This window comes from Thalassophryne amazonica, chromosome 23 (assembly GCF_902500255.1).
Source record: "Thalassophryne amazonica chromosome 23, fThaAma1.1, whole genome shotgun sequence".
NCBI lineage: Eukaryota > Metazoa > Chordata > Actinopteri > Batrachoidiformes > Batrachoididae > Thalassophryne > Thalassophryne amazonica.
In genome coordinates, this window is record NC_047125.1 from 7,746,160 (window position 1) to 7,757,712 (window position 11,553).

At 41.0% G+C, this 11,553-nt stretch overlaps 1 protein-coding gene across 2 annotated transcripts in view; it reads right to left on the reverse strand.

Moving 5' to 3' along the window:
• Positions 1 to 10,388, reverse strand: part of ache (acetylcholinesterase) — a 52,008-nt gene extending 41,620 nt beyond the window's left edge. Inside the window, exon 1 of one of the 2 annotated variants that reach the window (XR_004558883.1) lies at positions 10,191 to 10,388. The gene's annotated coding sequence lies outside the window, so the exon portion shown is untranslated. The remainder of the gene's footprint in view (positions 1 to 10,190) is intronic. The other variant, XM_034164195.1, reaches the window with a different exon arrangement.
• Positions 10,389 to 11,553: the final 1,165 nt, after the last annotated feature.

Below are 11,553 nucleotides of genomic sequence, written 5' to 3' on the forward strand. Positions count from 1 at the left end.
CAGTTTCTGAAAAAATTCTGATGGAAAAAAAGCCCAAATCATTCCACCATTTCCTCGCAATGAAACAACGACGAGAGGGGTGGACCAGTGCTCACTCAAAGCCTGCCCACAGGCGAATGACGCAACCGACAGGCGTGGAAAAACTCACGCATGCGCACGAAGGTTCAAGCTTGGCTGACGTAAAAACAATATGAATCAAATCCATATATTTTTTGCATAAAATAAAAAGGTCAGATACTTTTCTCACAGACCTCGTATTATATATAGTAATGGATTGGCAAAATAGTTGTATTTTCATTCCTTCTTAAGGAGTTAGATAATGTATCTGTAAAATTATGTTTATTATAGATGTAACATCTCGTCATAATCGTTCAGATGCCCTGCACGTAATGACCCGCAGTGACACATAGTGTTTTGAATAGGTTGCGCAACTAGTTCACAAAATTAATTAACAAATGTACATTCTGTGCTCACAGCCAGTGGTGATAATCTTCTACTAGCCTTTCATTTAAAGGTATAGCACCACTGGGTTTTTTAAGAATTAAGTCATAAAAAGAATTTTCTTTGGCACCACTGTAATTTTTATTCCTTAGCATTTAGAAAAGGGACTCATAATATGATATTACCGATATGATCAAAATTCATGCTGTCTGGAAAAAAAATGTTGAATTTCAACCCCTGGGGGGCGGGGGTGCAGAAATTCAAAGGATCAGATGCTGTGAACAACATTTGGTAGATTTGGATGTGATTTACAAGACCTCTTATGGGTGTTAATGCAAGATGGGTTACAGGTGATCTCAAAACCTCACGCATGCCTGTTAGTGTGCATGATGCTGATGAAGGAAAAGGTAATATTCACTATGGAATTTCCCCTAGACAAACATGCCCTCTTGAGCAATGTTACAACAATAAAACTTACATTATAATGCTTGGATTTTGGTATAAACTAGATTTTCTCAGTTTTGTTAAATTTGAAAGGCCCTATAGCTTTAAGGCAATGCAACATCCAGCATACAGTCTGCCACTTGCAGCCAATGTGAATGCAGCGCACGTGTGTGAATGTATATTTTTCTACCCTTTGTTGTTTTCAGAAATCCCAAAATAAATAGAACTAAATAAATACAACTTTTGTACTAAATGCTTGTTTGCTTGTTTCTTTTTTATTATTATTTTGGTGTATGCGTTTCCAGCTAAAAAACTGTTAACAAATCAAAGACAGACGTTCATGTTTAATTATCCATGATGACTGTATGTAAATGTCTGTCAACAACTGTCAGGCCCTTTTAGCACTTTTTCTGGCAGGAAAGTGCAGAGAGGGTGCCCAAATACAGTGCCTCATCTAAGCACTTTCTTTAAAAACACCTGATCCTTGTGGGATGTTTCTATGACAACAACAGACATTCACCCTCAGCAGGAATCAAGCATCTGTCCAATCTGCTATAACAGATGAAGCTTTTTGTTTTGTTTTTAGGTGTATTGTGATCGATTTTGTGTGACATAACAGTGGACTGTTGACATTCTGCAAAAGCTTCACCCTCACAGAATGACAAGCTTTTCTCCATTTGATTGGTTGCCTGAAAAGGCATAGCAGTGATATCACAGGACCTATCTGAAAAATTCAGGGATTTTCAACTGAAACCACAAAAACAGTCAGATTTAAGATACTAAAATTAAGAAACTGGATTTTTCTTTTTTTAAAGAAGCCAATTCTGAAAATATTTGGTGATTATTTTAGTAGTCAGTTAGGTCTTGCAGCCCTACTTTAAAACCTAGATCTTAATCCAAGATTGACATAAACCCAGGCACTCCATTTAGCTTCATTTAGCTTCTCAAGGTCAGTGAACCTTGACAACATGAAAATACCCACTTCATTCAAACAATGAACAGCAGTGGGCAAAACCCATGCTGAGGGAGCCACAAATGTACTCATAAGATGTCAGCAACTGTCTCCACCCACAAAGCACTCAGAGCACCTGTGTGCAGCAGACAAGTCATGAAGTCCAGGTTGCCACAAAGTCTCAGGTTGTCACACAAAGCAGCCTGATCAACAGAGTCAAATGACCTGTAAAAATCAACACAAGCTGCAGCAGAGCTCTGTGAATACTCATGCTTGCATTTGATGAACACCAACAGAGCTTAACAGATAGTTAATTTCTTGGGTGTGAAGCCTGACTGTTCCGGTCTGCCTGCAAACAGCTGGCACTAAATCCTGCTAAGAATGACCCTAACCCAGCACAAAGCGCACTTCACTGTGTAGCTCCTGTAGTTACTGTAATAAAAGTGATTAGTTTCCTTTTCAGAAAAGGACAATTAAGCCTTTTGGCTTTGTCAGACATAAACTTAACCCATGAAGAATTGAAACAGCATTGTGAGTATCTACATTATAATAGCTAAGTGGCCTCTGTGTGCGCGTGTATGGCTTTGATCATGGAAAACTGGGAACAGCTGACATTTGCCTTTTGGTATGCTTAAAACGGAACGTTGATAGGACTAATATTTTTGGAGACATTAGCGATAGATGCTAACAACACTGAACAATGGATGTTGTAGTGCAATGCACCATGGGAGTTCAGGGTTTTAAATATTGTTATTGTTGTTCATGTTAGTTTAACAGTGTTGTTAGTGTTATTGATTTATTGTGTTTTTGAAATTCAACTGGCTTAGTCAGTTTAGTTCAGTGTCATATTGCCATTACCATTAGTGAGTTAAGTGTCATACCATTGTCACACATAGCCGGAATCGTGCAGAGTGGCATCGGAGTTATGAATTGGAGCACATCCAAAAAGTGTCAGATTTCAGATCCACAATGTTCTAACAGCTATCTGCAGAAGTCCACACGGTTGGTCAAAATTGGCCGGAGGCCCCGAGTGTGGAGCACATGTTCATAATTCTCCAGGTGTGGTCAGGATGGGACACCGATCCGATGGAGGTCCATGAGCAGTCTGAGGACCATCTAACCGCAATACAATACAAATACATATTCTGATGGCGACAAAACAGCATCTGAAATGATTTGAGGGCATACGAGTGAACCTCGAGATGAATCTGACACGGCACAAAGCCTGTCTGTATCTGCATGTGCCAAGTATAATAATGTCCACCTTCACGGCGCTGCAGATGTGGACAGGTTGTTATATCCATAATAGTCCTTACAGTACAGATAATATTCCTCCTCATGGGCGACAAAATATTGTGAAATACGAGGTCTGTCAATAAAGCAACGGTCCTTTTTATTTTTTTCAAAAACTATATGGATTTCATTCATATGTTTTTACGTCAGACATGCTTGAACCCTCGTGCGCATGCGTGAGTTTTTCCACGCCTGTCGGTGACGTCATTCGCCTGTGAGCACTCCTTGTGGGAGGAGTCGTCCAGCCCCTCGTCGGAATTCCTTTGTCTGAGAAGTTGCTGAGAGACTGGCGCGTTGTTTGATCAAAATTTTTTCTAAACCTGTGAGACACATCGAAGTGGACACGGTTCGAAAAATTAAGCTGGTTTTCAGTGAAAATTTTAACGGCTGATGAGAGATTTTGAGGTGATTCTGTCACTTTAAGGACTTCCCACGGTGCGAGACGTCGCGCTGCGCTCTCAGGCGGCGTCATCAGCCTGTTTCAAGCTGAAAACCTCCACATTTCAGGCTCTATTGATCCAGGACGTCGTGGGAGAACAGAGAAGTTTCAGAAGAAGTCGGTTTCAGCATTTTATCCGGATATTCCACTGTTAAAGGAGATTTTTTTTAATGAAAGACGTGCGGACGGGTCCGCGCGTCGGCTCGCAGCCGCCGCGACGCTCCGCCACAGGAAAAACACCTCTGTTGAAAGCCTTAAGGACAAGTTGGAACATGTCCTGCTGTTAAACAATTTCTCATATACTCACTCCACTGAAAGCCATCAAAAGCCGCCTGGATTTTACAAATGGTTATCAACACGGAGGTGTTTTTCCTGTGCCGCCGCACCGCGTCGGCTGCGTCCCGACGCGCGGACCCGTCCGCACGTCTTTCATTAAAAAAATCTCCTTTAACAGTGGAATATCCGGATAAAATGCTGAAACCGACTTCTTCTGAAACTTCTCTGTTCTCTCACGACGTCCTGGATCAATAGAGCCTGAAATGTGGAGGTTTTCAGCTTGAAACAGGCTGATGACGCCGCCTGAGAGCGCTGCGCGACGTCTCGCACCGTGGGAAGTCCTTAAAGCGACAGAATCACCTCAAAATCTCTCATCAGCCGTTAAAATTTTCACTGAAAACCAGCTTAATTTTTCGAACCGTGTCCACTTCGATGTGTCTCACAGGTTTAGAAAAAATTTTGATCAAACAAAGCGCCAGTCTCTCAGCAACTTCTCAGACAAAGGAATTCCGACGAGGGGCTGGACGACTCCTCCCACAAGGAGTGCTCACAGGCGAATGACGTCACCGACAGGCGTGGAAAAACTCACGCATGCGCACGAGGGTTCAAGCATGTCTGACGTAAAAACATATGAATGAAATCCATATAGTTTTTGAAAAAAATAAAAAGGACCATTACTTTATTGACAGCCCTCGTATGTGCCCATCAGATCTGCGACACCATGGTGGCTGGCGGCAGCTGTGCACGCTGTCACACCTTACGTCTGAGGCTCAGAGTTGAACAGATCTCATTGCTGTAATAAACAAATTATTGCTTGATCCCATTAAATTTTGTCGAACATATGACGTGGAACTGGTTTGCCATGACAACACATGAAACATGAATCTCACCTCCAGAAGCATTTAGCAGCGCAGAGCGCCAAGAGCCAGGACCGCACAGCCTGTGGTGGAATGCTGGAAACAATGGCGCAAAACATAAATTCCATGGGATAATCCAACCACAAATCACCATGTAGAGTTGTGCAGTGGTGATGGTGGTGGGGGGGGAATAAAGTTTGCTGTCATGAATATAGTGGGAAAGCTCACTTTTTGAAGCAAAGGTGTTCTTTGACTGTCAGCAAAGGTTGTGCGCGCACACGCACCGAAGTTTAACTGGCAGTAAAACTGTCCACTGACAGCTGAGCACATGCGTGCATGGGGCTTGACTGAAAGTCTATACTCAACAAAAATATAAACGCAACACTTTTGGTTTTGCTCCCATTTTGTATGAGATTAACTCAACGATCTAAAACTTTTTCCACATACACAATATCACCATTTCCCTCAAATACTGTGCACAAACCAGTCTAAATCTGTGATAGTGAGCACTTCTCCTTTGCTGAGATAATCCATCCCACCTCACAGGTGTGCCATACCAAGATGCTGATTAGACACCATGATTAGTGCACAGGTGTGCCTTAGACTGCCCACAATAAAAGGCCACTCTGAAAGGTGCAGTTTTGTTTTATTGGGGGGGGGATACCAGTCAGTATCTGGTGTGACCACCATTTGCCTCATGCAGTGCAACACATCTCCTTCGCATCATCCGTGAAGAGAACACCTCTCCAACGTGCCAAACGGCAGCAAATGTGAGCATTTGCCCACTCAAATCGGTTACGACGACGAACTGGAGTCGGGTCGAGACCCCGATGAGGACGACGAGCATGCAGATGAGCTTCCCTGAGACAGTTTCTGACAGTTTGTGCAGAAATTCTTTGGTTATGCAAACCGATTGTTTCAGCAGCTGTGCGAGTGGCTGGTCTCAGATGATCTTGGAGGTGAACATGCTGGATGTGGAGGTCCTGGGCTGGTGTGGTTACACGTGGTCTGCGGTTGTGAGGCTGGTTGGATGTACTGCCAAATTCTCTGAAACGCCTTCGGAGACGGCTTATGGTAGAGAAATGAACATTCAATACAGGAGCAACAGTTCTGGTTGACATTCCTGCTGTCAGCATGCCAATTGCACGCTCCTTCAAAGCTTGCGACATCTGTGGCATTGTGCTGTGTGATAAAACTGCACCTTTCAGAGTGGCCTTTTATTGTGGGCAGTCTAAGGCACACCTGTGCACTAATCATGGTGTCTAATCAGCATCTTGATATGGCACACCTGTGAGGTGGGATGGATTATCTCAACAAAGGAGAATTGCTCACTATCACAGATTTAGAGTGGTTTGTGAACAATATTTGAGAGAAATGGTGATATTGTATATGTGGAAAAACTTTTAGGTCTTTGAGTTCATCTCATACAAAATGGGAGCAAAACCAAAAGTGTTGCGTTTATATTTTTGTTGAGTGTATATATTTATAGCACAAAACTGTCAAAAGGGGTAATAGATATAAGTGTAAAGCTGATTGAATACATCATCAGAGCAGCAAACTGATCAGTCCATGTGAATGTCGTGCAGAACGCTGCTGCGTTCATGTACCATCGGAAATTACAGTACATTTTTGTTGTTTCAAACTCAGCAGTTGCTTGTGGTAGGAGTGTGGTTTTTGTTTTATTTTTGGTAAAATAATTAATTGTATCCACACAAAAGATTAATTCTGGCCTATATAAGGAGTCTGAGCCCAGTGAAGCAGACCCCCTACCCACATAAAAAAATCCAAGTAATAGGCTGTAATTTCCAATGGTACATGAACGCAGCAGCAGCAACCTGTGCGATGTTCACACGGACTGATCAATTTACTGCTCTGATGATATATTCAATCATCTTTACACTTATATTTATTACCCCTTTTGACAGTTTTGTGTTATAAATCAATATATATGGGTAAGTAATGTAATACAGTGATACAGCAGCCACCACGGCACACCAGCGTTTTTTTTTCCCAGGCAATATTTTCGGCTCCTGTGTGTCCTGCGCCTTTCAGTCCAGCCATAAAATGGTTGAGTTCTTATTCTAAAAACTTAAAAACTGCATAATTTATTTCCACCCTTGAAAAATGTCAGCTACCTATTTTATAAACACTACCCAATCTAGAGCCCATGGATCCCCATGGGCAACGCGCTAGTAATAATTATATCTGAAGAGATATCAGTACACAATGCGGCTAAACTGGTTAACTCAACATTACAAAACAAGGAATGTTTACACTTACTCCAGGGCAGTAATTATGGTCTTTAAAAAAAAACATTCAACATTAAGTACATGACATTTTGATGTGAAAGGAATGTATGTTATGCCAGGACTGTAGAGAAATGTATGCCTTATTGCAGTGAATATGGAGTTACTTAATTATAAACGTGTATTGGTGAGTTCAGACTACAATATAACAGTTTGATCGTGTTCAAACCTTCTGCAATGTGACTGCTGCCACATTTCCTGTATTACATCATAACATGCATTGTGTGGTGTCACATTATTTATATCAAAAAAATCAATATATCTTATGCCTTAACAGATAAACAATATTCTGACAATAATTTTGCTATTTGAAAGATGTTGGACTGAAACAAATCCTGTGAAATTTGCTTTTGTAAAGAAGTCCAGCATGGAGCAAAAAAACAACCTCATATTGGCATCAATCATTAAACAGTGTACACAGTAAAGCCAAGTAACCACAAGCTGACCACGCCCATCCAGCAAAAAACAGAAACTGCTTGTCACACTCAATGGTTGCTAATCTGACCATAGGGTAATGTCTTCTGCTGCTGACCACATTACTTGGGGTCTGTCTCATCTACATTTTCATTGCTGCATTCTTGCTTCTCTGTTGTTAAATACAGAACTCCTCCAGATTGCTCTAGTGGCCAAACTCCAGTGATTCTTCCTTGATTTTGCACTGTGGACTCAAAGTAAACAGCACACCAACAAGAGGCCTTGCAGTATCATCTGCTTTGACAACATCAAAGCAGGAAACATTTGGTAAGTGGCAGGCAAGAATTATCAATGGCCAACTCTCAGGCTTACCATTATTTTTGCCAGATACACACACGTCCATAAATATTCAGACAGACTGTTTGTAATTTTGCCTCGGTGCACCAATAAAACATCAAGATATGCTTCTACTGTGTAGACTTTTAGCTTTAATTTAAAACTTCAACAAAAATATTGGAGTAGCCATTTAGAAAAGATGATGACTTATATCCATAGTACCTCCATTTTCAGAGCCTATAATTAACTGGACAAACTAAATATAAGGATTGTTTTTAAAAGCAAATCAACACTTTACAGCCAGCTTTCTTTAAACAAGTTAGGGGATAGATACATGAACATGTCTTGGGCATCATTTACTTCAATCATTAACAAATATAAACACTAATGTACTGTAGTGGCAAATCTGACTTGAGAAGGTTGTTTTAAAAGATACAAGTGAGGGAAGCCACCAAGATGCATGTGACAACTGTTTTGGAGTAATAGGCTTCTGTGGATCGTGCAACTTTTTAACAGTTTTATCATGAATGGCACACAGAAGGATGAAAACCGATTACATTTAGTCTACAGTATGCCTTCACTATGAGTAGCCTACCTTGATGGCTTCCCTCACTAGTTTCCTACTTGTCAGTTACTCACTTTTGATAAATGCATACTTCAGAGATTTACATCTAGTATTATAACTTTTTGTATTTCTCAATGAAATTCACAGCCTCAATACTAATCACAGACCTAAACCAAAGCAGCCATACTTCATAATCATAAAAATGACTCTTTCCAGAAGAAGTGGTAAGTGTTTCAGCCATGAGGTGGTTATCTCCAGATTCCATAACATGAAGCAGATGAGAACCTCCAATGCAGGTTTCTTCCTTAACCAAAGCTGGTACCCAGTTACAACTGGGTGGACAGGTAGTACAAGACAGATTCAAGCCTTTTAGCCAAGTCCCACACCCTACCACTTACACTGCAGCGTCTCACACTCTATACAGCTTCAGTGGGACACTGGACATTTAAAGAAAAAAGTGGAGCTCTCCTGAAAACAGGAGAATAGGGATTTGTGCCCAGTTATCCAGCAGGAGGAAGCTTTCCACAGACATGGGTGCCCCATCAAAGATAGCATCCAATTATTCTATAACCATCCTCCAAAATTTCATAAAAAAGAATTCTGGGTGGGTGGGGGTGAGCACTCTGGCACTCTGGAGCCAGCTCTCACACACATACATACACACACACACGGCTATGTACTGGTAGAATTGTACATTATCAATAGAGGTTGAACGATATGGATTTGTTAATTTGTTAGGGGTCCATACAGATATTAGGGAATTTAAAAAAAAATGATGATACCAAATTATCTGCTTATATATTATTCCTAGCATTTCACTATCAAAACATTATAACAAAGAACTGCAATTAGAACTTCATATTTTACAATTCAAACATTACCTTTATTATAAATAAATCTAAATATAGCCAGCAACCAACCAACATGCATCACATTGATTTCACGTGGATTGGCAGTCGCCGCATTGCATCACTAAGCATTTGCATAAAATAGAATTCTGTTCTCTTCTATTTTAGCCACACCTAGCTGGCAGGACAGCAGCCACTTTCTTGTTGCTGTAAAATGTCCACTATGATTGAAAATGAATGGCAGCTGGTCGCGTTGCCTTAGTCTCTTGTAGCTAATGTGACCAAGGGGTGCTTTGGGGGGGTTTACCATGCTTGACAGCTTTGTACACAATGCCCATCTTCTACTGGACAGCCACATAATGACCCATCTCAAACATCCACAGTAGTGTTCTACAATGTTTATTTGCTAAAATTCACGTTTTCATATCGGGGAAAATACTGCAGATACCAGATGGCTAATATCAGCCAAAAACCATCCGTCAGGAATCTAATTATCAATACAGCTACGTAGGGATAGCCACTTCTTAATTTAAGTGGCACCAGTGAAATTACAGTTACAATTACAAAGCAAACCCACATTTACAGGATACATTTCTGCTGTAAAGTCACACGACTCTCTCTGGTTCAGACTTTAATCAGTGAGCTTCACGGACTTATTAGTAAGGTATTGTTAAATTATGTTTTTTCAATGGAGTTTGGCTTAACGATCCTACCAGCAGCCTATAGTAGCTCCATAAAAAAAAAAAAAATCTGAGCAGCTGAAGCTGCAGAAACGTCTCGTCACCATGGTAACCGTTGATGTCTCGTATGAGGAGCGTCTCAGCAGCCATGCGTAAAAATAAAGTGTAAATTTACGGCCTGAGTGTCGACCCCACGCAGGCGTGAGACCGAAGGAGCAGTGCAGGCTGAAACAGACAATGTGTGACTTCAGCGTGGAGCTGCAGTGTCGTTTTACAGTCAGCGGGGGAGAGAGAGAGAGAGAGAAAAACGACCGAGTGTCGACAGTGTTTCTATCTTACCTGGTTTCCCCCGCGGGATAAACACACTGACGTCTTGCGGGTTTGTCTTCGTCCTTCTGCTGTACGGACGCTAAACGACGTCCGACTGAGATTCGAGGGGAAATGTTTGAGAAGTTTTTTTTTTATTGTTGTTATTATTATTATTATCGTCTAGTCGGCTGTTAAAGCCGAAATGTTGCTGACGGCTGCTCTGTGCCGAGGGCGCGTGCAGCGGACCGGGCCTCACACGCTCTGGGACAGCAGAGGGAGACTGCCGCCAATAAATAGCTCCTCGTGCGCATGGAGCAGGCCTTTATCTCGCGAGATCTTCTGGTTCCTCTGTGTTAAATAAGCCGCAGCCGGGTCCATAAATATTTGGACGGGCTCTTTTTTTTTTCTTTTCTTTTTTTTTGCGTCTGCACTCCCACAATGGAGTAGAAATCAATGTAGTAATGTAGAATTTTAGCTTTAGTTTAAGGTGTTTAACAAAAATATTCCATATTAATTGCTTCTTTGATTTATTGTTTTTGTTTTGCAATTGAAGCAACAACTACATTAAATATACACAAAACAAAAACACAAAAAAGCAATACAAAACGAGCTTGCATCATAAGACCCTGTTCCTTATCAAAACTGCAAAATAATACTGAGATTGTAAGGTGACTGTCAAAATTATACTTCTAATAGCTTCCTTGAATGCTTCCTAGGTCCTTAATAGTTTGAAGGTAAGTCATTCCAAATCTTTGCATTTAAGGTGATTTTTTTTTTTTTTTTTTTTTTTACAGATTCGTGAACATTTTCAGACACTATAAACAACTGGACAAACTAAATAGGCCGACTCTCCGTAGCCGGCAATCAATTTACCCTATTGAGGTTTCAAATCCCCCCCCAAAAATCACAAGATCTCAGAGAGGTGGCTTTCACTGCAGATTAGATTAGGATAGATTAGATTAGATTAGATAGAACTTTATTAATCCCTTGGGAAGACTCCCTCAGGGAAACTGAGGTTCCAGCAGCATTGTGTAGCGGCACACAGGGTAAGAAGCACACAGAGTATCATAAATGATAGTAAAAAAAGATGTATGATCTATATTGTATTGTTTTAATATTATATATATATATATATATATATGCTCAGTTCCAGCTAAATATAAGGATTAGCCTGAATGCAAATCATTTTTACAGTCAGTTTTCTTCATTTACATCAATCATTAAAAAATACACAGTATGGTGCTGTGTGGTAAATCTGTCTTGAGGAGGCTTGTAGAGAAGGTGGCAGAGGGTGGCTACAGCAGGACAGCTCTGTTTGCAGTCGCAACTTGGACACAGGACTTCAAACAGTTAGCGCCACTTCATGTTGGCGATGGTGTCTGTGTGTTTACCT